The sequence below is a fragment of the Symphalangus syndactylus genome, chromosome 10 (genome assembly GCF_028878055.3).
Source record: "Symphalangus syndactylus isolate Jambi chromosome 10, NHGRI_mSymSyn1-v2.1_pri, whole genome shotgun sequence".
Lineage (NCBI taxonomy): Eukaryota > Metazoa > Chordata > Mammalia > Primates > Hylobatidae > Symphalangus > Symphalangus syndactylus.
Window position 1 is genome coordinate 137799652 of NC_072432.2, and position 24633 is coordinate 137824284.

The window sequence follows — 24633 nt, forward strand, 5'->3', positions numbered from 1 at the left end:
ATGCAAGTGGAGATTCGGAGCGCTAAGAGGGTAATAGTGGAAAAAGGAATGTCTTCAAATATAAACTACACAGAATCATTCGGTGAAACTTCTTTCTGATCTGTGCATTCAGCTAACAGAGTTAAACCATACTTTTGATTGAGCAGATCTGAACACTCTTTCTGTAGAAAATGCAACTGGACATTTGGAGCGCTAAGAACGTAGTAGTGGAAAAAAGAATATATTCAAATATAAACTACACAGAAGCATTCTGTGAAACTTCTTTCTGATCTGAGCATTCAGCTAGCAGAGTTAAACCATACTTTTGATTGAGCAGTTTTGAAACACTCTGTCTGTAGAAAATGCAACTGGACATTCGTAGCGCTAAGTGGGTAATAGTGGAAAAAAGAATATGTTCAAATATAAACTACACAGAAGCATTGTATGAAACTTCTTTCTGTTCTGTGCATTCAACTAACAGAGTTGAACCTTACTTTTGATTGAGCCGTTCTGAAACACTCTTTCTGTAGAAACTGCAATTGGACATGCTGAGCGCTAAGAGGCCTATATTGGGAAAAATAATATCTTCAAATAAAAACTACACAGAAGCATTGTGTGAAACTTATTTCTGATATGTTCATTAAGCTAACAGAGTTAAACCATACTTTTGATTGCGCAGTTCTGGACACTCTTTCTGTAGAAAATGCAAGTGGACATTCGGAGCGCTAAGAGGGTAATAGTGGAAAAAGGAATATATTCAAATATAAACTACACAGTAGCATTCTGTGAAAATTCTTTCTGTTCTGTGCATTCAACTAACAGAGTTGAACCTTACTTTTGATTGAGCCGTTCTGAAACACTCTTTCTGTAGAAACTGCAATTGGACATTCTGAGCGCTAAGAGGCCTATATTGGGAAAAAGAATGTCTACAAATAAAAACTACACAGAAGAATTGTGTGAAACTTCTTTCTGTTCTGTTTGTTCAACGAAAAGATTTGATCCTTAATTTTGATTGAGCCGTTCTGAAACACACATTCTGTAGAAAATGCAAGTGGAGATTCGGAGCGCTAAGAGGGTAATAGTGGAAAAAGGAATGTCTCCAAATATAAACTACACAGAATCATTCTGTGAAACTTCTTTCTGATCTGTGCATTCAGCTAACAGATTTAAACCATACTTTTGATTGAGCAGATCTGAACACTCTTTCTGTAGAAAATGCAACTGGACATTTGGAGCGCTAAGAGAGTAGTAGTGGAAAAAGGAATATATTCAAATATAAACTACACAGAAGCATTCTGTGAAACTTCTTTCTGATCTGAGCATTCAGCTAACAGAGTTAAACCATACTTTTGATTGAGCAGTTTTGAAACACTCTGTCTGTAGAAAATGCAACTGGACATTCGTAGCGCTAAGTAGGTAATAGTGGAAAAAAGAATATGTTCAAATATAAACTACACAGAAGCATTGTATGAAACTTCTTTCTGTTCTGTGCATTCAACTAACAGAGTTGAACCTTACTTTTGATTGAGCCTTTCTGAAACACTCTTTCTGTAGAAACTGCAATTGGACATTCTGAGCGCTAAGAGGCCTATATTGGGAAAAATAATATCTTCAAATAAAAACTACACAGAAGCATTGTGTGAAACTTATTTCTGATATGTTCATTAAGCTAACAGAGTTAAACCATACTTTTGATTGCGCAGTTCTGAACATTCTTTCTGTAGAAAATGCAAGTGGACATTCGGAGCGCTAAGAGGGTAATAGTGGAAAAAGGAATATATTCAAATATAAACTACACAGTAGCATTCTGTGAAAATTCTTTCTGTTCTGTGCATTCAACTAACAGAGTTGAACCTTACTTTTGATTGAGCCGTTCTGAAACACTCTTTCTGTAGAAACTGCAATTGGACATGCTAAGCGCTAAGAGGCCTACATTGGGAAAAAGAATATCTTCAAATAAAAACTACAGAGATGCATTCTGTGAAACTTATTTCTGATCTGTAAATTCAGTTAACAGAGATAAAACATATTTTTGATTGAGCAGTTATGAAACACTCTTTTTGTAGAAAATGCAAGTGGAGATTCGGAGCGCTAAGAGGGTAATAGTGGAAAAAGGAATGTCTTCAAATATAAACTACACAGAATCATTCGGTGAAACTTCTTTCTGATCTGTGCATTCAGCTAACAGAGTTAAACCATACTTTTGATTGAGTAGATCTGAACACTCTTTCTGTAGAAAATGCAACTGGACATTTGGAGCGCTAAGAGCGTAGTAGTGGAAAAAGGAATATATTCAAATATAAACTACACAGAAGCATTCCGTGAAACTTCTTTCTGATCTGAGCATTCAGCTAACAGAGTTAAACCATACTTTTGATTGAGCAGTTTTGAAACACTCTGTCTGTAGAAAATGCAACTGGACATTCGTAGCGCTAAGTGGGTAATAGTGGAAAAAAGAATATGTTCAAATATAAACTACACAGAAGCATTGTATGAAACTTCTTTGTGTTCTGTGCATTCAACTAACAGAGTTGAACCTTACTTTTGATTGAGCCTTTCTGAAACACTCTTTCTGTAGAAACTGCAATTGGACATTCTGAGCGCTAAGAGGCCTCTATTGGGAAAAATAATATCTTCAAATAAAAACTACACAGAAGCATTGTGTGAAACTTATTTCTGATATGTTCATTAAGCTAACAGAGTTAAACCATACTTTTGATTGCGCAGTTCTGAAAACTCTTTCTGTAGAAAATGCAAGTGGACATTCGGAGCGCTAAGAGGGTAATAGTGGAAAAAGGAATATATTCAAATATAAACTACACAGTAGCATTCTGTGAAAATTCTTTCTGTTCTGTGCATTCAACTAACAGAGTTGAACCTTACTTTTGATTGAGCCGTTCTGAAACACTCTTTCTGTAGAAACTGCAATTGGACATGCTAAGCGCTAAGAGGCCTACATTGGGAAAAAGAATATCTTCAAATAAAAACTACACAGATGCATTCTGTGAAACTTATTTCTGATCTGTAAATTCAGTTAACAGAGATAAAACTTATTTTTGATTGAGCAGTTATGAAACACTCTTTTTGTAGAAAATGCAAGTGGAGATTCGGAGCGCTAAGAGGGTAATAGTGGAAAAAGGAATGTCTTCAAATATAAACTACACAGAATCATTCGGTGAAACTTCTTTCTGATCTGTGCATTCAGCTAACAGAGTTAAACCATACTTTTGATTGAGCAGATCTGAACACTCTTTCTGTAGAAAATGCAACTGGACATTTGGAGCGCTAAGAGAGTAGTAGTGGAAAAAGGAATATATTCAAATATAAACTACACAGAAGCATTCTGTGAAACTTCTTTCTGATCTGAGCATTCAGCTAACAGAGTTAAACCATACTTTTGATTGAGCAGTTTTGAAACACTCTGTCTGTAGAAAATGCAACTGGACATTCGTAGCGCTAAGTGGGTAATAGTGGAAAAAAGAATATGTTCAAATATAAACTACACAGAAGCATTGTATGAAACTTCTTTCTGTTCTGTGCATTCAACTAACAGAGTTGAACCTTACTTTTGATTGAGCCGTTCTGAAACACTCTTTCTGTAGAAACTGCAATTGGACATTCTGAGCGCTAAGAGGCCTATATTGGGAAAAATAATGTCTACAAATAAAAACTACATAGAAGAATTGTGTGAAACTTCTTTCTGTTCTGTTTGTTCAACTAAAAGAGTTGAACCTTAGTTTTGATTGAGCCGTTCTGAAACACACTTTCTGTAGAAAATGCAAGTGGAGATTTGGAGCGCTAAGAGGGTTATAGTGGAAAAAGGAATGTCTCCAAATATAAACTACACAAAAGTGTCAATCTACTAATTTATCTTCTAATAACTTTCCACCCAGGAGCATTCGTCCCTCTCATTAGACAGTTGTTCTATGCTTCTTTTTTTCACATTCTAATTGCCTCACCTGAACCAAAAAAAGAATGTGGATCTAGGATCAATACCTTTTGAAAATTCATTTATTTCATTATATTATTTTTTCATATATCTGCATTATTGCATAGAATACCTGATTGGTCTTATGCTAAGTTTTTCATGTAACATTACCTCTGCAAGATGTTAATAAGTATCCTTCCAAAAATGTTTGATAAATCTTGGGTAAAACATATTACGTAAGTTCCTGTTTTATAGTTTTCCAAGAGTTTTACTATCCTTGGCCAATGACAAAATTCAAAGCAGAGATACAGTACACAACTTTTGTAAAACTTACCTATTTTTCTTATAAGACTGTGGCTTTGTTTTGTTTTGTTTTGAACTTCTTTTCTGTGATGTGACATGAGACTGTGTGTTGAGTTAGGGGTGGGGACATACATTAACAGAGGTTTAGGAACTGCTTTGCTAAAGCAAGTTTGAGGAGAAAATGGGGAGACTAATACAAGATTTTCCTTTAAGCAGTGGGAGTTGAAGGGGTAGGTGGTTTTTGGAGAAAGAAGAGACCCATTCATGGCACAGGCTTCTTTATGTTTCTGCTCTGTGTGATACTTAATGAGGATACAGACATTCACTTCCTCTATTTCCCACCCCTGGCCGGGGGTAACCCAAAGGTACCTGATAAAGACACAGCCTTATAGCTGTATCAAGTATCCCTGAGTGTGTTAGGACTGGAGAGGCCTAAGGAATAAAAAACATACATGCATTTAATGGAACAAATACAGAGAAGAAGAAAACTCAGACATGGTACATTAATTGTGTACCTTTCCTTACAACCCAGCACATCACAGGGTACATGACCTGCTTCCTTTTGACCTGCTTCCTTTATGTTCACTGCATGAACAGGGAAGGGGGTTGGGGTACACGTGGGAGATAATTGTGTTTACTATGTACCTGGTATTAATACATCTATAGAGACAATTGGAATGACTATACTGGAGAAACAGCAAGAGAAGAACTGAAAAGGCTAAAACAAATACTTGGTTCTCTAAAAAATACTCCAAAGGATTTCTCATGTCTGACAAATTACATTTTAGTCTAATAGTAATAAGTGACCAAAACTAAGGTGATTTGATAAATATCATAAGGTATTTTATTGTGAAATTGATATCTATACGTATTGCTTATAAAGCTCAGTAATCTGTTCTTGAATTGAGAAATTACTGAGACAACATCAAAAGCTGTCATTTTTGTTTCTATGTTGTCGTTGTTATTGTTTGTGAGGTCAGAGCTTCTAAACTTTATGACTGTTTGAAAGGGGCCTATATAGACCTTGCCTGAATATTAAGTCATGTGAAATGATAAAAAGCTTTCTGATTTATTGGGTTAGACAAAGAAAAAATTGAGAAATTGAGCATCATTAAAATTAAAGACTTTTGTTATTAAAACTGTGCTTAGAATGAAAACAAAAGCCACAGGTTGGGAGAAAATTTTTTCAAAACATATTCAAAACATTTTCAAAACATATCAGATAAATTACTGGTATTTAAAGTATACAGAGAACTCGAAAATAAGAAAGAAAACAACTCATTTAAAAAATAGTCCAAAGGTCTAAATACAGCTGTCAAATGGGGATTTTGAAGTTACTAGTCATGTATCATTAGGGAACTGCAAGTCACAGCAACCGTGAGATATTATTACATGACTATTAAAGTGACCAATATCCAAAAGTCTGATGATACCAAAAGCTGGCAAATGTGAGGAGAAACAGGAACTTTTATTCATTGCTTGTGAGAATGCAGAATAGTACAGCTACTTTGGCAGTCAGTTTGGCAGTTTCTTATAAAACTAAACATACTCCTACCACACAACCCAGCAATTACATTCCCGGTATTTACTTAAAGGATTTGAAAACTTACATGCACACAAAAGCCTTCTTCCCATGAATGTTACAGGAGCCTTATTCATGATCACTAAAATCGAAATGTCCTTCAGGAAGTGAATGGAAAAATAAACTGTGGTATATCCAGGCAATGGAATAGTATTCTGTCAAGCTACAGAAGACACACAGGAACCTTTAAATGCATATTGCCAAGTGAAAGAAGCCAGTCTGAAAAGTCTACATACCGTATGATTCAACTACATGACCTTCTGGAGAAAGCAAAACTATGGAGACAGTAAAGAGATCAGTGACTATTAGGGATTTGGAGGAGATTTGTGCAGTCTAAACATGTCATGTGCCAACAATGACGTAAAGATATGTGAGATAAAGTATGACGAATTCTATTGACAAACACACGCAATGGCTTCCATTTAACTGAGAAGAAACCATATACCTAGCACAAGTCTTTTTCTGTGCATTAACTTTTTGTAATACAACTATATGAAGTTATAGCCTATTTTATATATGAATAAAAGCATTTCCAAAGGTTAAGAAAGGGCACAGTGAGAGTGAGAAGCACAGTCTGGGTAGGCAGGTCAATCTAGTTTTCTATCTGTGCTTTAAACTGCTATAACCATCAACTCAATCTACTAATTTATCTTCTACATAAATTAGTAGAGGAAACGATGAACGGATGGAGCAAGGAAGAATTTTAGGAGAGTGAATCCATTATTCTGTATGACACTGTAATGAGGATTATTTGTCATTACACATTTGACAAAACCTACAGAATTCATAAGACAAGGAGTAAACTCTAATACAAACTACATACTTTAGTCAATAGTAATGTACCAATATTGACTCATCAACTATAACAAATGTACCACACTATTGCAAGATGTTAAAAATCGGGGAAATTGGGGTAGAGGCTGAGGATGACGTGTGAATGCTTATTCACTTCTTTCTACAAACCTAAAATTGCTTTTAAAGAGTCAATAAAAATTAAAACAAGGCAGGGTTTTCATGCAATGGAAAAAAACACACAACTTTAGTAAGTGACTCATAATTATGCTTATGCCACTTTGCTAGATTACACTTCATTAATAAATATAGTTTCATTCTTTATGTTATAAAGCAGAATAAAGTCAGATATCTAGAGAAATTGATTTTAATGATTAGAGTAAAAGCATTTTCACCTCCAACGTCAGAATGAGTTCTTCAGAATCAGTCCATTTTATAGTTAAATCAATCATTGATTTTAAAAAAATATTGAGAAAAACTTTAACTTCACTTTTTCCATCAAACTCAATGTCATGACAGCATTGTCATTTCAATCTAGGATTAAAACCTATTTCTGGACCCAGTGGACTTACTGTGATAGATTCTGAAAATGTCAGACGTTAAAGTCCAGTCTTTGATCTGCTGTCCTCTGCAGTTATCAAAAGGTCAGTTTATCCTGCTTCTTTTCTCTCTTTTTCATATATCTTGCACTTCAGCTTAATATTAGTATTAAGCTAAATTTCTTATTTTATTTTGATTGATAAAGGAAAACAGATTGTTTCAATACAGTTACTGAGAATAAGCAGCAAAACGTACTTATAAAGTACACAAGAGAGCTATAAGATAAAAAATTTGTTCAAAAAAAGATTTGGAAATTTTTATTGCATGAATGTTCAAATGGAAAGGAAAACTTTCTGGATTCTTTTTCCACCACACAGGAGTAGCAGCACTAAAGTAGTGAATAATGTCCGTTCAATTGGTAGTTTTCATGTATTTCTGATATCAGAAATGGACTGTTAGTAACTAGTTTTAAAAGCAGAGCATTTTTGTGCATGGCATTCCCCTGAATTCCAAAGCCCAAACTTAACTTAGGCTAATTTCTCTCTGCTGGGAGCCCCATTAATTTCTCATAGATAACATTTCATATATATGCGGCATTCTGATGATGTAAAGGAATTCACACCTTATGGGCCTACAAGCCAAATTTAATCAATGGCTTGCTTCATATGGCTGAGAGCTAAAAATTGTTTTGGCATTTTGGAAGTGTTTAAAGAAGGAGAAGGAAGGGGAGAAGAAGAATGAGTAGATGAAGGAGAGACAGAGACTACATATGGCCAGCAAAGCCTATAATATTTACTGTCTAGTTCTTTACACAAAGAACTTTTCCAATCTTGAACAAAACACACACATTTTCGTTATGCCAAAAAAGGACTACAATAAGTCTTCACTTAACATCATTGACAGGTGCTTGAAAACTGGTCATAGGTATATATATTTATGGTCACGTGATGTTTTGATACACGCATACGGAGGGATAAATTGGGGATGGTTAATTGGTACAAAAATACAGTCAGCGAAACCCATTTTACCATAGGTTGACATCAAAAGAGTTAAGCTTCTATGGCTTTTGGTAACTAAAACGTCAACAAACTTGTAAATAAAGATCAAAACACTTCTAATATTAAATGCTGAAATAAATTTCAGCTATTCATACGTTTAAGATTAATAAAAGCTAGTAAAATCATTATTTACCTACTTATTTCAGTTTAGGGTTGCAGTTGACCGCAGCCTATCCTGTCAGCTCAGGACGCAATGTGGGAACCAGCCCTGGACAGGGTGCCGTCGCATTGCAGGTGCACTCACACATACCCACAGTTACTCAGACTGGGACCACATAGACACGTCAATCAACCTCACATGCACAGCCTTGGGAAGTGAGAGGAAACTGGAGCATCCAGAGAATATCAATGCAGACATGGGGAGAATACATAAGCTCTACACAGACAGTGAACCCCAATTGGAATCAATTTGTTTTTTCTCATCAACATCATAATGAAATGACATTGAATGAAACGTCGTTATTCAAAGACCTGTTGTACTCAGTTCTAAACATTTCAGAATTAAGAGATCTACACACATCCTCTTCTATATAATGGAGTGGGTCTCTTAAAATTTCCTGGCAACATACTCTTAGCCTGCCTAGGAAACACTTTAGAATACAACTGCATTATAATAAATTTTCATATTCTATTCATATCTTCATATTTCTCCCTCTACTTATTAAGGTATAGTCTTGTATATGTAATCCTTCAGTTCCTGAACAAGGTGAACATATGATCTCATGATGTGTGTTTTAATTTCTTAACTTTGTTGAGATTTGGGAATGTGAGGATGATGGAAAGGAAAGAAAGGAATTCAGCAGCTATAAAAGAAATCTGACCTTTAATTTTTTTATTGAATTTGTTTCTTGTTTTATTTTTCCTTCCTTTGCACAAATGAGAACTTCTAGTTTTACAAAGGGTACCATCAACTTTAGGACAAAAATTTGTATTTGTGGCATAACACAAGTTGGAGACACAATGATTTAGAGATTGCATATCAATTTTATCAAATAAATGTGATAAAGTAGGTGATATGCACACACACACACATTTGTAGTGACAAAACCATTGACACAGATACCCAGATGGCACTTAATGTACTTTCAGCCTTAAATTCTTTCTCAAGGACAAGCCATTTGTTTGCAAATGATTTAGCATTCAAAAATGATTAAACACGGGAAAAAATGCATTGCACATAAAGTTCAGATTACAAGTGAATTAAAGTCACACTAATATAACTATAATTTATAATGAATTCAAATGGCTTTCAGAAGGGTCATCTGTGGAAGGTGAAGAGCAATCTGAATTTATTTTTCTGGTAACTGGTCACAGCAATGTTTTCTAGACTAGTGAGTGAGTGCTCATACAGCACCATGTGTGTTCAACAACACATAAAGTTGGATGACAAAATCTACTTTAGTGAGAAGGTAGCTATTTCCAGGGGCACCAATAGTAATGTCAGTTTTGAGTCTTGGGTTTGCTTTTGTTTGTTTACAAGGCGATGAAATGTTTAAGGAAAAAATAAATTCTACCAATCCATGTTGAGTGAACATTTCAATCCTTGTAAAGACCAAAGTCAGCTGCCACCATGCCATGCAAACCTTATAGTACATGACATGTTAAATCGGTAACCTCGAAAGGGACTTCTGAGAAGCTATGAGTAAAAGGCACATACAAAATGCCTCTGAGATGAATTCACAAATGAAATGGAAAAGGATAACTGTGTACATCCAAGAAGAATAGTAATTAACAGAAAACAAGAACACTTCTAAATTGAAAGAATCCCTAAAGTAAAAGAAGACCAAAGAAAAAGAAATAAAGATGAGAAGTGAAATGAGGCAGAAATGGTGAGCGACAAGGAGATACACTGAGAAAAAAAGTAGCTAAAGTTAGTGTGTTATTATTTCAGCAAAATTAAGTATATCAATACTGAGAAATATGACTTGAAATAGATTCAGTACCTCAAGCAGAAACATAAACAAATAACATCTGGGTTTTTCTTTTGATAACCAGTATTTTAAATACAAAAATCTAAAAATTTTGTCTTTGTGTAAGAGTTACACATTTATCATACCAATCAATAACAAAAAGGCGCTATAAATACTGTATGGAAAGAAATGTCCTAACAGATGTTAACCAGACATCAGTCTTCACCGGTAAGGATTAGATTTGAAGGTGTTTGCAGATAATTAAAACTTGTTTTTATAACATAACTTAGCAGCTAAGTAGTATAATGAAAATGGGATATTCAAATTATAAGATATAAAATATTAAAGATAGAAGAACATGTTTATTTTTTCAATATAAATATTGTTACAGCTCAGAGAAACAGTATGAAATCTCAGGGCTCATGAAAGGCCACATTCTAGAGATAGTGATTGACAGGTATGGTAATTCCCCTACAGCGTGGTGCCTGTTGTCATGGAGTAGCATGTCTCCTACAGGGTACTACCAGCAGGTTCATGTAGGAAGAGCCAATAGTCCATGTGAGAAACCCCGGAAGGCTAAAGATAGAAGGAAATATTTGTGCCACGTTGAAGAGCAAGTTCACCAGGTGAATTGGCATGTGGCTAGGGTACAACTTCCCATACATATATAAATAATGAAACACACAAAAAATTATCAGAAAAGTATTTTATTATTATTAGAGTCACGATTAGCACTCTCCTCATCAGGAGAGTTTTAGGTTTTTTTCTTGCCCTACTCTATACTTTTTAAACACAGTCTCCAAGTTTCAAAATAAAAGTTTCTTATTTTTAATTCAAATCTCAATTAAAATAAAACAAAAACCGAAAATGTAGAAGTTCCTTATTTTGACCATCTATATATCATACACAACAAAAAGACTGATAAAATTCCACTAAACACAACAGCTAGATCCGTATTCCCGTTACTGCTTAAGCCCATTCCAATAAGGATTTTATACCAAATCTGCCCTTGCCAAGGCTACCTGGGGCCTTCATTTTATTATTTGCAATGGACAATTTTAACTTCACATCCATGTTGGCTTCCTTACATCCTAGATGCACATACAGCCAGATTTTTTCCATCAGATGTGATTTGATCCTCCAAATTTGGAATGCCTTGATGACCTCCTCTTTATCTAAAGATCACTTTAAAAAGCCTGAAGTATTTGGCTCTTCCCTAAATCTTTGGCCAGATGTAATGTCATCCTCCCATTGGCTTTCTTTGTCCAAACTACATTAGCCTTATCTCAGATCTTCAAACAAGTTATATTTCCTGCCTAAGATCTTTCTATGAGTGAGTGAAAGGTGTGACGAAGATAGTTCCTCTTTGCCCCCAAAGGTTTCATTGATCACGCTGATAATGAATTTACTGTTATTTTAATCTCTTACTGTTATACTCAGGCTTAAATTCTCTACCCTACACACTTCAGTTGACATAATTTTAATTTCCACTGTGATGCTTCTCTCTCTTCTGTCAACACTCTCTCCTCACAGGGTTTCATCCAGATCAGGAGTCAGTAACATTTTTGACAAAGAGCCAGATAGTAAATATTGCAGGCTTTGTGTTGCCAAGAGGCAAATTTATGGAACTTTCCCTGCTGAAAAATTTCCCTGTATTTTACATTTTAGACTTATAAATGCCACACGTACTTATAACTCATGAGCCATACAAAAATAGGTGGCAGACCAGATCTGGCTCATGGGCTATAATAGTTTTCCAACCCCTCACCTAGATTCATGACTTTAGGCATGCTCTATAGGCTACGATGATCTAACTCACATCTCTAGCCAAGTCAACTTGTCAGTGCCTACTTGATGTCTCCACTTGGATTCTAACTAGCGTCTTAATTTAAGATTAAAAAATGTAAAATCAATCACACATACGCACCTACCCACACCTCTGTCACTTGCAAACTGCCTCATGTCATCAAGACTTTGCCATATCACTAAAAGTGACCATAATCCCCCATGTCCCTAAATCCAAATACCTTGATATAATTCTTGCTCAGTAAATTCAATCATCTTCAAGTCAACTTCCAATCTCAACTGATTTTCTCCAACTTTATTGCTACACTCATAATCCCAACTACCATCATCCTTCAACTGGACAGGTGCAATAGTCAGCTAAATGAACCCCCTTCCTTCACTAGTGTACCCTTCCACAATAGTACACCCTCCTAAGAGCTAACCTCATCGTATCACACATCCATCATACACTTTTCAATGTAGTTAATTTATATTCACATTTTGATATAAGATCTAGATTTGGTCCCTGAGAACACTCATGTAATCTCTCTCCATGCTCTTCCTTCATGGACATTCCAGCCAAACCGGCCTTCTTTTCTTTGTAAGAAACTATCAAGCTCTCTTTTTAAATTACAGAATCTTTATATCTGCCCTTCTTTCTGCTCAGAGCACCCCAGATCTTCAAAGTACCTTCCTCTTTGTCTTCACTCAACTCTCAAATGAAATATTACCTCCTCAGAGAGAAAAATGCTCTGAAATACCTACAGCCAGATCAGTGCCTTCCTCCTTGACAGTTTTACTCAGCCATGTTATCACATGTAATCTTCTTCGTAGTAGTGTACTTTATAGCCCTTCACACCATTGCTTTTTTTAGGTATTTGTATGTCTTCCTCCTCTTTCCCTCCTCACTACAGTATAGCCAATTGTGTCTTTGCCTTCTTCACTGCTATATCCCCTAGTGCCTGGTAGGCTTTCTATAAACAGCCATTTATTGACTTATTGACTACATGTATATGCTAATCCTTTTTACTAATTGTTGTTACACTATAAATTTCTCTTCTCCCTCTCTTCGCTTCCCTCTTCTCATGTCCCTTGATGCTTCCTACTCAATATTAACATGGACATCATTTTGTGTCTTCAGCATTTCTCTTTTCATTATATTATGATAGGTTAATTTTCCTAAGAAAACACTATTTTGACAAAAGCAAAGCATTAAAGTAAAGCAGCATAGGATCAATTTTTTCCTATTGAAAAGGAAACACCATCTTTCCGAGAAGACAATTCCACCAGGAAACAAAAAAAACACACACATTTCCGGTAAGTCCTAGTTCCCAAGACTTGAAGCCAGTATGTTTTTCCACTTTCAAGTATCCTTGACTGTAGAGATAAAAGGTATCCACTTAGAGATATTAACTCATTACCACTGCCTAAATTTGGTTTCCAGAAACACAACTTAATATGACATCAATGGATGTGATAATCATTTGAAAGTAGCTTTATCAAAATCATCCAACAGAACAAGTTACTTTCCTAATTAGCATCCTCGGTTAAATACCTAAATCTGATGAATAATAAGTTATGCATTATGCTAAATTGCATTGGCTCACTATCTTAGAATGCTTTCAAACTAATTAAAAATGAGATATTCAGTGATGAGAAACATAAAAAGATAAAAACCTATTTCAATCAGTTTAAATTAGAATTTAACATTTCTTCAATACGCTCTTTTGTAGTCAATTGCAAGAGTAATAAAGCAAAATTATTGAGTCTATAATAGTGACCGTTCAAAATTCATAGTGAATTATTAAAAAGAAAACTAAGGTCCCTGCCAACTTTCCACCTCACTTCAAAGCATAGCCAAGGTCATTACAACAGCAAGTAAAAGACTCCACACAATTCCCACTTCTTCGCCTCTATACTGTTACTTCTGGAATCTTCTACTGCTCCAAATTGTGTGTTTGCTCCAGACTCAGCAGTTCTCACCACCTTGTTCTTCCAATTGCCATCTTCTCTGTGCGGCCTTTCTTGACTACCCAGTTAAAAATTATCCTATCAAAATTATCTGATCCCCATCCAGGATTACTTTTCACCATCTAACTTACGATACTTTGCATATTTATGTGGCTCATTGTCTGTTATCTGTCTCCCTAAGTTAGAATGCGAGCTTCATGATGGCAGAGTTTTGGTCAATTTCCTTCACTCAATAATTCCTGACCCAAAGTAAACACTTCATAAGTATTTTTTGAATATACTAATATATAGTCCGAATTATCAAGGAACTTATAAATAAATAAAGACACAACCCAGCATATAGTGCAGCTTGAGAAATGTTGATAGTGTGGTACAGGAGGAGGTATGTAAACTATGAGAAGCAACAGTTAAATAAGAAGCAATCCAGAAAGACACACAGTGTGGGTGACATCTGAGTTAAAGGACAGAAGGTAAGAAGATAACCAGATGGAGAAAAGAGAGGAAGATCTTACAAACAAGCATCAGAAGTTACCATAAGAAAAGCAAGTACAAAATCATCAGAAGAAAAACAATTGCATCCCAGTTATTACCACAAACATAATTAACTATGAAAACCCAGAACAGTTCATGCTTTGATAATGCTAAAGTTGATACGTAGATTAAGATGTGATATAACAATCTGCAAATCTTAGTTTTCAGAAAACCTTTTTAGGCAAGATATGATGATTTAAGGAAGAAAAGTTGCTGATGGATGAGGCATGTTGTCCCTTAAAGACAAACACTATGAAGACTGCGTACAGCCTTTATAATGGAAAGGTGCCACGTTTTTTCTTTTCTAAGTCCTTGGAATCTCAGTTGGCAACTTTGAAATTCATGTGTAATTCATGAGCTTTTTAAAAGAAATGTAATAAGTAACACAAGTGATTCTAGAGCTTGTCTTTAGGCTGAGGTAGATATTGGCATTATAAATTGAAGTGCTAGAAAGGAACAATAAGAATTAAGAATAAGCAGTAATTTCTGCCAAGATCTGTGGCACCCAGTCTCACACATAAGGCTTTTTGGAATCTCTTGGTTTCCAAGGTTCAGGCTCTCATACTTTAGTTTGTACATAAAGGACTTAAGTTATTCTTAAAGCACAGTTTTAGCACTTCACACCAGGAGATGGTTATGAGACTGATCACAGGATAAAGTGAAATAGGATGTGTGCCTACTTGTAGAAGGAACCTCGTTCCTTTTGCCATTCTATTCCTACTTTTCTGGCAGGAAAGTCCTAGAAAAAATTTCATATACAGATTAATTTTAAAGAATTTACATTATATTTTACTATTAATAGCTTCTAGAATATCTTAGCTTAGGCTGGCCCTGGTGGCTCACACTTGAAATCCCAGAATTTTGGGAGGCTGAAGTGGGCGGATCAACTGAAGTCAGGAGTTTGAGACTAGCCTAGCCAACATGGTCAAACCTAGTCTCTACTAAAAATCCAAAAATTAGCCGGGTGTGGTGATGCGTACCTGTAATCCCAGCTACACAGGAGGCTGAGGCAGGAGAACCATTGAGCCTGGGAGGTGGAGGCCGCAGTGAGCCAAGATTGTGTCACTGCACTCCAGCCTGGGCAACAGAGCAAGACTCTGTCTCACAAAAACAAAAAACAAACAAACAAAAAAAGAGTATCTTAGCTTATATATTTCTCACATCTGATCCTACCACTTTACTTCTTTTTTCCTGTTTATACCAATTATTTCTATTCCTCTTTACATATAGGCAGAAAGATAAGACTAAAATGTGTCATAGACAATGACATCTAGTAAATTGACGTATTCTTCATGTTTAATTCCACAACAGATTTCAAATACAACCAAAATCTCCAAATAAAATCTTAATTCTAAATTGAGTGCTTGTACAGTCTTCAAATATGTTCAAATAGAACATCAAAGCTCAATAAAAATAGTTATATCACTTGGGATGGTGTTTAAAATATTTTTTCCTAAATAAATTCAGCTTCAGAGGATGAGAAAACCTTCGTTAGGAGATGTTTTAAAGAACAAATTAAGTTAAATGTGAAGGAAATCATACTTTATTTTGTTGAATAGTAAGATTTTTTTGTTGCTATTGTGAATTAATGCCATCCAAATATTGAGTGATGTAATTCAATTTAGTAAAAGAAAAAAGTCTAAATTATCAACTTCTTTCCTTATAAAAATGAAATATGCTATAACTTGCATTTTTTCCATGGCAATGACCCTGATGATCAGAGAGGTTAAAACCTAAAAACATTTAAAATCATCTAATCTAAATTATAAAAAAGAAATCCCTTTCTTCAGAAAAAATAATTTTTTAAGGAAGCACTCATAAACAAATCTCTACTAGTAGATATACAGCATACACATCTCTTACTATCTCCCATGCAGACTGCATAAAAAGGCGTGCTGGCTACTTTTAAGAAAACAACATTCAGATGTCTGGAAAGTATCTGAAATGCATGATTAATCTACACAGATAATTTTCTCAAGAAACCAAATTTTGAAGACAAGTAATTCAAAAGTCTATTGTCTATAAAGTAAATCCGCTGGTATACTTAAACTGCTGTAATCCTTTCTCTGTTTACCTTATAGTGTGCACCTCTCAAGCTATGGGAATGCATGTCTTCTCTAAGAAGAGCTGACTTCTTTTGTAGGAAAAAGCTGTTGGAAATGACTGTTAGGATTTCAAATGTTTGGGAGTGTGTATTCATGTGGGTTTTACGTGTTGAATATTTGCATTTGTAATTTTAAGATGCTTAAATCAAAAACTAAAATGACCTATGCAACATAATTCTGCCATAGGATAAATTAAATTCAATTAAATGTTCCCATACAAATTATTATCTACCACAATGTAAAAATATTTATATATCACAAAGATGTAAGAAACACTGACTTCTATTATACAGCAGAGTTCAATTTCACTACTACTTAGCTTGATGATATTTTAAGGTCATGTCTCTTGGAATACACATTCAATATTCATTGCCAAACGTCTGAGCTCACCTCTCTTGAAGCAATATTCAATTATCAAAGGAAAATAATTTACCAAGCAACCTCACAAAACACAAACTCTAGGTAGCATCAAGGTTTTTCAAAGTGATTATTCCTTACTGGTCGAGATCCTAAGATATTAAAACTCATAGATCACATGATCTGAGATTTTCTAATTGAAAAGCTGTAGCTGTAAACCTTTCATTCAAAGTCGGATACTACTTTCAGCTGTCAAAAGAATTATGCAATCACTTAAACTTCTGGAATGAAAGAGAAAATGAAGGGAACAATAAAAGTAACTGAAATGCACTGAGAAATGAACATAAGGAACCAAATGGAGGCAAAGACAGAGAGAGAGAGAGAGAGGGCTGTTTATCTAACCTTCCCTTCTTGAGTGGGTTTTCTCTGATATCTCTAGAGAACAATTGGATGTGTAACAATGAAATACAAAACACAAGATACTGTCTTCGTATAATTACTTGTAATGATTCCAAGATGGCATAATTTGAGAACTTGCTAAATAGGACAACAAAGTGATCTGCTTTTCCAAAATTTTGCCCCTTACCTTATATATTATTTCATGGTGAAGATCAATAAAACTGAAAATTGGAATTGCCAGATATTATCAGATTTTATTTTTTGAATGCTTAACAGCTGACCCAAAATCTGGTCATAAAAATGGAAGTTAAATTAAATTGTCCTCAAAATTTAAGTTTGCTACATTTGTAAGAACCACTTGCTTCTTCAAAATCTCAAACTTTCTCATATCTAGCAGCAAATTGAAATTAGGAATTTAAGCATGTAAATTCATCATGGAAACCAAATTGATTAAAATTTTCTGTGTATTCATGATAATGTTTAAAATTTTTGCTACATTTAAACCCTAAGTTAGTTACAAAAACCCTAAAATTATGCTTGTTTAAAAACTTGGGCTAACTTGCTTTTGAAAACATACTGACATATTCGTTCCATTCTTCTTATAATTATTTTTTTGTCACTCCCAAGCAGCACACCATTTTATATATCCCCAAAACGGCACTTCTTTGTTAAAGCCATTAGGACAGAAATATTTTTGAGCCAGATGCAATGGCTCATGCCTGTAATGTCAGTACTTTGGGAGGCCTAGGTTAGAGGACTGCTTGAGGATAGGAGTTTGTGACCTGCCTGGGCAACATAGCAAGACCCAGTCTTTACAAATGAAATGAAAATAAAATATAAAATAAACTGGCTGGACAAAGTAGTGCACACCTGTGGTCATAGCTACCAGGAGGCTGAGATGAGAGGACCATATGAACCCAGGAGTTTGGGGCTGAGAATGAGCTATGACTGCACCACTGCACTTCAGCCAGAACTATGGGTTGGTGAGTTAGAAATAAGTTCTCAGTTCTGAATATAATAACTGCTCCTGGCACTCCCCAGAATGAGCTGGGTTTTCTTTTGCCTCTCTATAGTCCCTCTTCCTCAGGAAATACCCCCATGGTTCTGCCCGCTGTGCTATTAATTACACCAATGCTTATTATATGTCAGTTCAGTTTTATCTAGATTCTCCCAAAGTCAGTGCTGAACTTAGTTGTTTGAAAATGTATATATTGTAATAGTTACCAAAAAGACCAAATACAGCTAGATATTTATGCTATTTGTTTTATTTCCATCGTAGGTATATTTCCTTTTAAAATTCATATATATCTTTCTCTAAGGATTGTCTCCGTTTTCAGATGTTAAGCACTTTCTCATGCACACACCACCTAAGCAGCAAAGACAGAGTCCACGTCAGGGAATGTCACATTCAGGATAAGTACCTATTATTCTGTAACTCAGAAGTAGGAAAATGGATGTCCTCAAGCAGATGCTTTTCTTGACAGATACAAAAATTTGACAAGGATCACTGACTGACTTCCAACCCACCATTCATCACTTTTATCTTATTTTGACCCTAAGGGTCCCAGAGGGATAATGGCACTACATTCCTATTTAGAATTCAGATTTCAGATTGCATTTCTTATATCATTGTTTATAAGTAGTGGTTGCACACAGTCGCGATAATACTATGACATTAATCTACATTCCTCGTTAAATCGATTTTTGTCTTCCGTTTTTGAGCTTAGCTACAATTTCTCACACGGTTTCTCTAGGAAGATTCCTCAATGACTGAAACATTTAGAACATGGTCGATTCATAAATACGACACTGGGATTCCCCAGTGACTGAAACATTTTGAACATGGTCCATTCATAAATACGACACTGGGATTCCCCAATGACTGAAACATTTAGAACATGGTCCACTCATAAATACGACACTGGGATTCCCCAATGACTGAAACATTTAGAACATGGTCCATTCATAAATACGACACTGGGATTCCCCAATGACTGAAACTTTTAGAACATGGTCCATTCATAAATATGACATTGGGATTCCCCAATGACTGAAACATTTAGAACATGGTCCATTCATAAATATGACATTGGGATTCCCCAATGATTGAAAAATTTAGAACATGGTCTATTCATAAATATGAAGAGCTTGTGTAGAAAGTATAATTTACTTATCCTATTATGCTTAAGAAATTATGTGAAATAATGTGAAAATAATCTTAAAACATTTGCATGCATATTTGCTGCAAGAGTCATCTTTCATTGATACTTAATCATAATCATGGACATGGTGGGTCCCAATAACCAATATTTAATGCAAGACTGTAAATTTAATAGAGAGAAAACCTTATTTATAAATTTTCATGTGTTCTTTTCTTGACAATAAGGAGCTGTGAGATTTGTATTTTAAAAGATACTTAGTAATAAAAACTTTAATTTTTAAAACTTTTATTTTTAAATTCTGCTTAATTGCATAAAAGTTAAAAGGTAATATTTAATATTTAATGAGGCTTATTGAGCTAAATGATGATATGCAGCTTGGGTTATACTTGCAATTATAAGATTTGCTCATTATACCTAAGCAATCTCCTTCACTCAATCTAGCTACCACTAAGGAAGCAAAATTCCCTGAATCATAGTATCAAAGCATTCCATTATGTTTTCTATTAAGTTGTTTTGTTCTTTGAATCATTGTCTATTTTAATTTATCCTTTTAGAAAGAAAACAAATTACTTAATTTGCATTTCCCACTAGAAGCTTCACTACAGCTAGACTTGGAATTGATTTCAGGCCATTTTTTAATAAATGATGGTCCCTAGTGAAAGATAGAATACTTGAGCCATCAATATTGAGTAAATAAAAGGGTTTGGGTAAATAAGAGAGAAGATACCTATTTTTCTCAAATATTTTAAATATCTAATAACCTATTCCTCATCTAAAACAAGCCACAATTACTGGAAATGATGGTCAGAGGAAGGTATTAGCAACACTGTGTAATACTACATGTCATGTTGGATCACTATTACAGAGAAACAGTTGTCATGCTGCATTTTAGTAATTCTACACATCACCAGAGAAATAGACAACTCTTATAGCCAAAGAAATCCAACGTAGCTACTGTCTACATATTCTTGTTTTAGACCTTTGGTGAAAAAAACTACTATGTGTATTGAATATATTTTACATTAGTTTTATGACAAAAAAGAAAAATGAGAATTCTATTAGATGCAAATACAAATTCTGAATGACAGGAAAGAAAAATTAAAATCAAAGCTGATCTTAATTAACAAAATGTATTATCTGCTTACATGTATATACAACTGTTCATATAAAGGCACAGATGCATTTGTGGTTTTGAAAAATATCTATTTCATTTCAAAACTTCATTGAACAATATTACATATGGCAAGAAAACTGCTTTTTTTGAAGGATCTTTTAAAAAGTGTTAAACTTTATTAGATACTTCAAACTAGCAAAGCTCAACTTCATCACAATTATATAATAACACTGCACACTTTCAATTTTATCTGGAGAAATATACCTATCCCTTGAAATAACTCTGTAAACTTCCTGCTCACAGATTTCATTTCAAGCCTTGAAAATGCAGGAAATCAATGCCGAATATACTTGCCCGGAAAGGAAAAGAAAATTTCAGCGATGTCAGGATGTTTTATCACATAAAATACAGAATTGCAATTTGTATCTGAGCAGGCAACACACCTCCAAAAATAATACAATACTTATCACAAAATACATTCACAGATACTAGATTTGGCACAAACCACTCCATACAGCTATTGATGAAATCAGTATTGAAAGCCTTATTACAAAATCTATGGCCTTTTTCTACGCTCCAACAGACATTTCAGGATGCCACAACCTTGCAGCTCCACTCTCTCATTAATTTCCCCTAAATACACTTGGCAGAAGAATGAGAAACGTCACATTTTTCATTTAATTTCTAAAGAACATCGCATCCTTTAAGAATAGGTTCTTGAAATTTTAAAATGTAAAACATAAAAACCCTAAAGAGACAAACATCCAAAAACATAAAAACCCTAAACAGACAAACGTCCAAAAACTTTTCTTCAAAATCACGACAACTTTATATGCTACGTGTTCTTGTAAAATACCACACACACAAACTCACAGGCACACCCACCCACCCAAAACCCACACACACGCATATTTATGGCCTCGTAACACCTCACATATATATACATACCACCAACTACAACAGAGACACACGCATATATATGGCTTCATAAAACCTCACATATATATACATATCATCAATTACAACAGAGAAAAGCCAATTTCAGAAAGATGGCTTCAATTTTGATGCATTTACTCACACCTAATTCTATTTCAATTTAACTGGTGCAGAGATATTACAATACCCTGTAACAAAAACCTGACGGAAGATTGTAAAAAATTGCTTAAACATCAAACCAAAGACTCAACATAATTTCATCACAAAGTGAAATTCGCATCCAACTCGCAAAGAATTAGAAAATCCTTGCACTTACCTTGGCCTTGTCCATTCCCCAGATGACCCCAAAAGACCACCGTCATCATCAACAGCCCCGGAGCCCACGTCCACATCCTTCTAGTGACACGCTCATGTCTTCTGGCCATTGCATCTTAAACTCTGCATATTCAGTGGGGTGGATGTGAAAGTACAATAAATTACATTCTTAGAGAAATACACTATGACTCAAATCCCATATCTAATATGCACTGTGCATTTCTGAATTATCCTGCCTACAAGGAGGTATATTTGAAAATCATGCTTCCCTTTAGGGTTGTCATATTGATGATTAATACGAAAGCTCATTCATTTTTAATCTTTAAGCATTCATCTGAATTACATTTTTAATATCATTTTCCAAAACAGGCCACTTAACCTATGAATGTTAAAAAGTACTCCGGATATACATATTGGAGTTCAGTCAAGCAAAAGCATGGTGTATGGACACTACTTAAGTATAACTTGATATTTAGGCAAATTGATGAATTTAACATACCATGTAATCTCTACATATATACAAAAGGACTTTTCAACACATTTATGTAAGTTTTGCATAAATACCCTTGAAAATATTCTCAAGTTTTAAGTGGTATTCTAATTATGTCAGTAATTTTAACTGAATAAAGAGATGCATCATGTGCAAAAACTAATCTTGTTTACTTAAAATTGAGAGTAAAATTAATTATAGAAGGTACAAAACACTTGTAATTTTGATTTCAGATATATGACCCACAGGAACCTTCATATATACAAATATTATACACATATATGCAATGTATATTTGAATGTTCATTTTGAAACTGTTTTTCATACTGATACATGAAAATACTTAAATGTCCACCAAAGCAAGGTTATTTATTCATACATTTGAATGATATACAGTAGCTCAAAAGAATAAACTTGAGTTGCATGTACTAATATGGATAAGTGTCCAAAATGAATAGTGAAGCAAAATTAGCAAATTTAATAATGATAAGTTCAAAACTACACCTTTCATATGTAAACATGTGCAATAGTTAAAACTATACATTTTATGTTGCATAAATATATAATACAGTATGATAACGCATAAGAATGATAAACACCTTCAAGACCAAAGTTAGGAAATTACAAGACTACAATTTAGATGGTTACTAGGTGGAATTTTAAATCAGAGGTTACTCCTAAATCCCAATTTTTCCACAGTTGACAAAATACGGAGTTAAGAAAAATAAACTTAATGATTTCCAGAATGAACGCTTTATTCAAAATGCTACGTAATTACAATTCTAATAAACTTGCAAGGGAATCCAGTCACCCAGAAATTTTTTATGCCTTTCTCCTACATCACGAAAGGGGAAGATTTAATTACCAACTTTGCATTACTTAACGTCAGACACATAGTATCAGAGCTAAAGAGAAATTTAAGAAACACCTAACTCAACCTCTCTATTTTAAATGACCAAATGAGTTGAGAAGGTTACAATGGCATTTCTAAGTTCATATGTAAAAACAGAATTTTGATGACAATGGCAGTTTAAGTACTAATAAACACTCCTTGAAAAGTTACTGTAATCCAGGTTATTTTACTGTGCTAAATGCCTTACATTCTTTACCCAATTCAGTTTCCACAGAAATCCTATGAACAAAGCACTTCCAAAATTTACCACTTCACAGCTAAGAAAACAAGGCTTAGAGAAATGCTACACGATCCCCTAGTCATGAGGTTAGTAGGTACCACTGTGGAGACTGAGGCAAAACAGGACGATTTCAAAGCCTATGCTCTGAACAAGTAAACACTAAGCAGGAATTTAGTTCTAGATCTCCCAGTTGTAGTCCAATAATCAGCCAAAAAATGGTGCTGAGAAGAGGGGAAAGAAAGATGTCTTGTATATGGAGCCTCATATATTTGATCCCAAATAAATCTTCAAATTGAAAATCATTAGAGCACAAGGCAATAGAATTATTAGTTTCTAAAATCATCAACCTTTCCCAAGTTGAACATACAAGTATATTTTATCATACATATACTATATGTGTGTATAACGTGTGTTTATCTAAGTATTCCTGTGGTTTATATATCTGGATTTGGAATTACAAGTGTTTTGTGGTTTATTATTTATTTATTATTATACTTTGAGTTTTGGGGTACATGTGCACAACGTGCAGGATTCTTACATATGTATCCATGTGCCATGTTGGTGTGATGCACCCATTAACTCGTCATTTAGCATTAGGTGTATCTCCTAATGCTGTCCCTGCCCCCTCCCCCCACCCCACAACAGTCCCCAGAGTGTGATGTTCCCCTTCCTGTGTCCACGTGTTCTCATTGTCTCCCTCTGTTGCTCTGGCTGGAGTCAGTGGTGTGATCATAGCTCACTGCAGACTCCAAGTCCTAGGCTCAAGCGATACTTTTGCCTCAGCCTCTCAAGTAGCTCGGACTACAGGCACGCACCACCATCCCCGGCTAATTGTTTTACAGAGATGGGGTCCCACCGTGTTGCTTGACTGGTCTCAGCCTCCTTAAGTCAAGGGATCCTCCCACCTAGACTTCCGAAAGCACTGAGATTACAGGTGTCAGCCACCTTGCGTTTTTTGATTTCTTCAATTAATTTTACTTATACACTTGATTACACAAGATTAATTTTGTGTACATAATGAATCTCTTTTGAGGTTTAAGTTACTGATTAATTAGAGTACCACTTAACAAGCGTGTCATCCCAGCACTTTGGGAGGCTGAGGTGGGCGGCTCACCTGAGGTCAGGCATGAGCCACCGTGCCCGGCTTACACACATTCTTTTCACTCCTGCTTTCAGATCTCTATTCCCTTCTAATTCCAGTGGAACCACTTTCACTTAGTATCAAAATATCCAGATCCACTCAT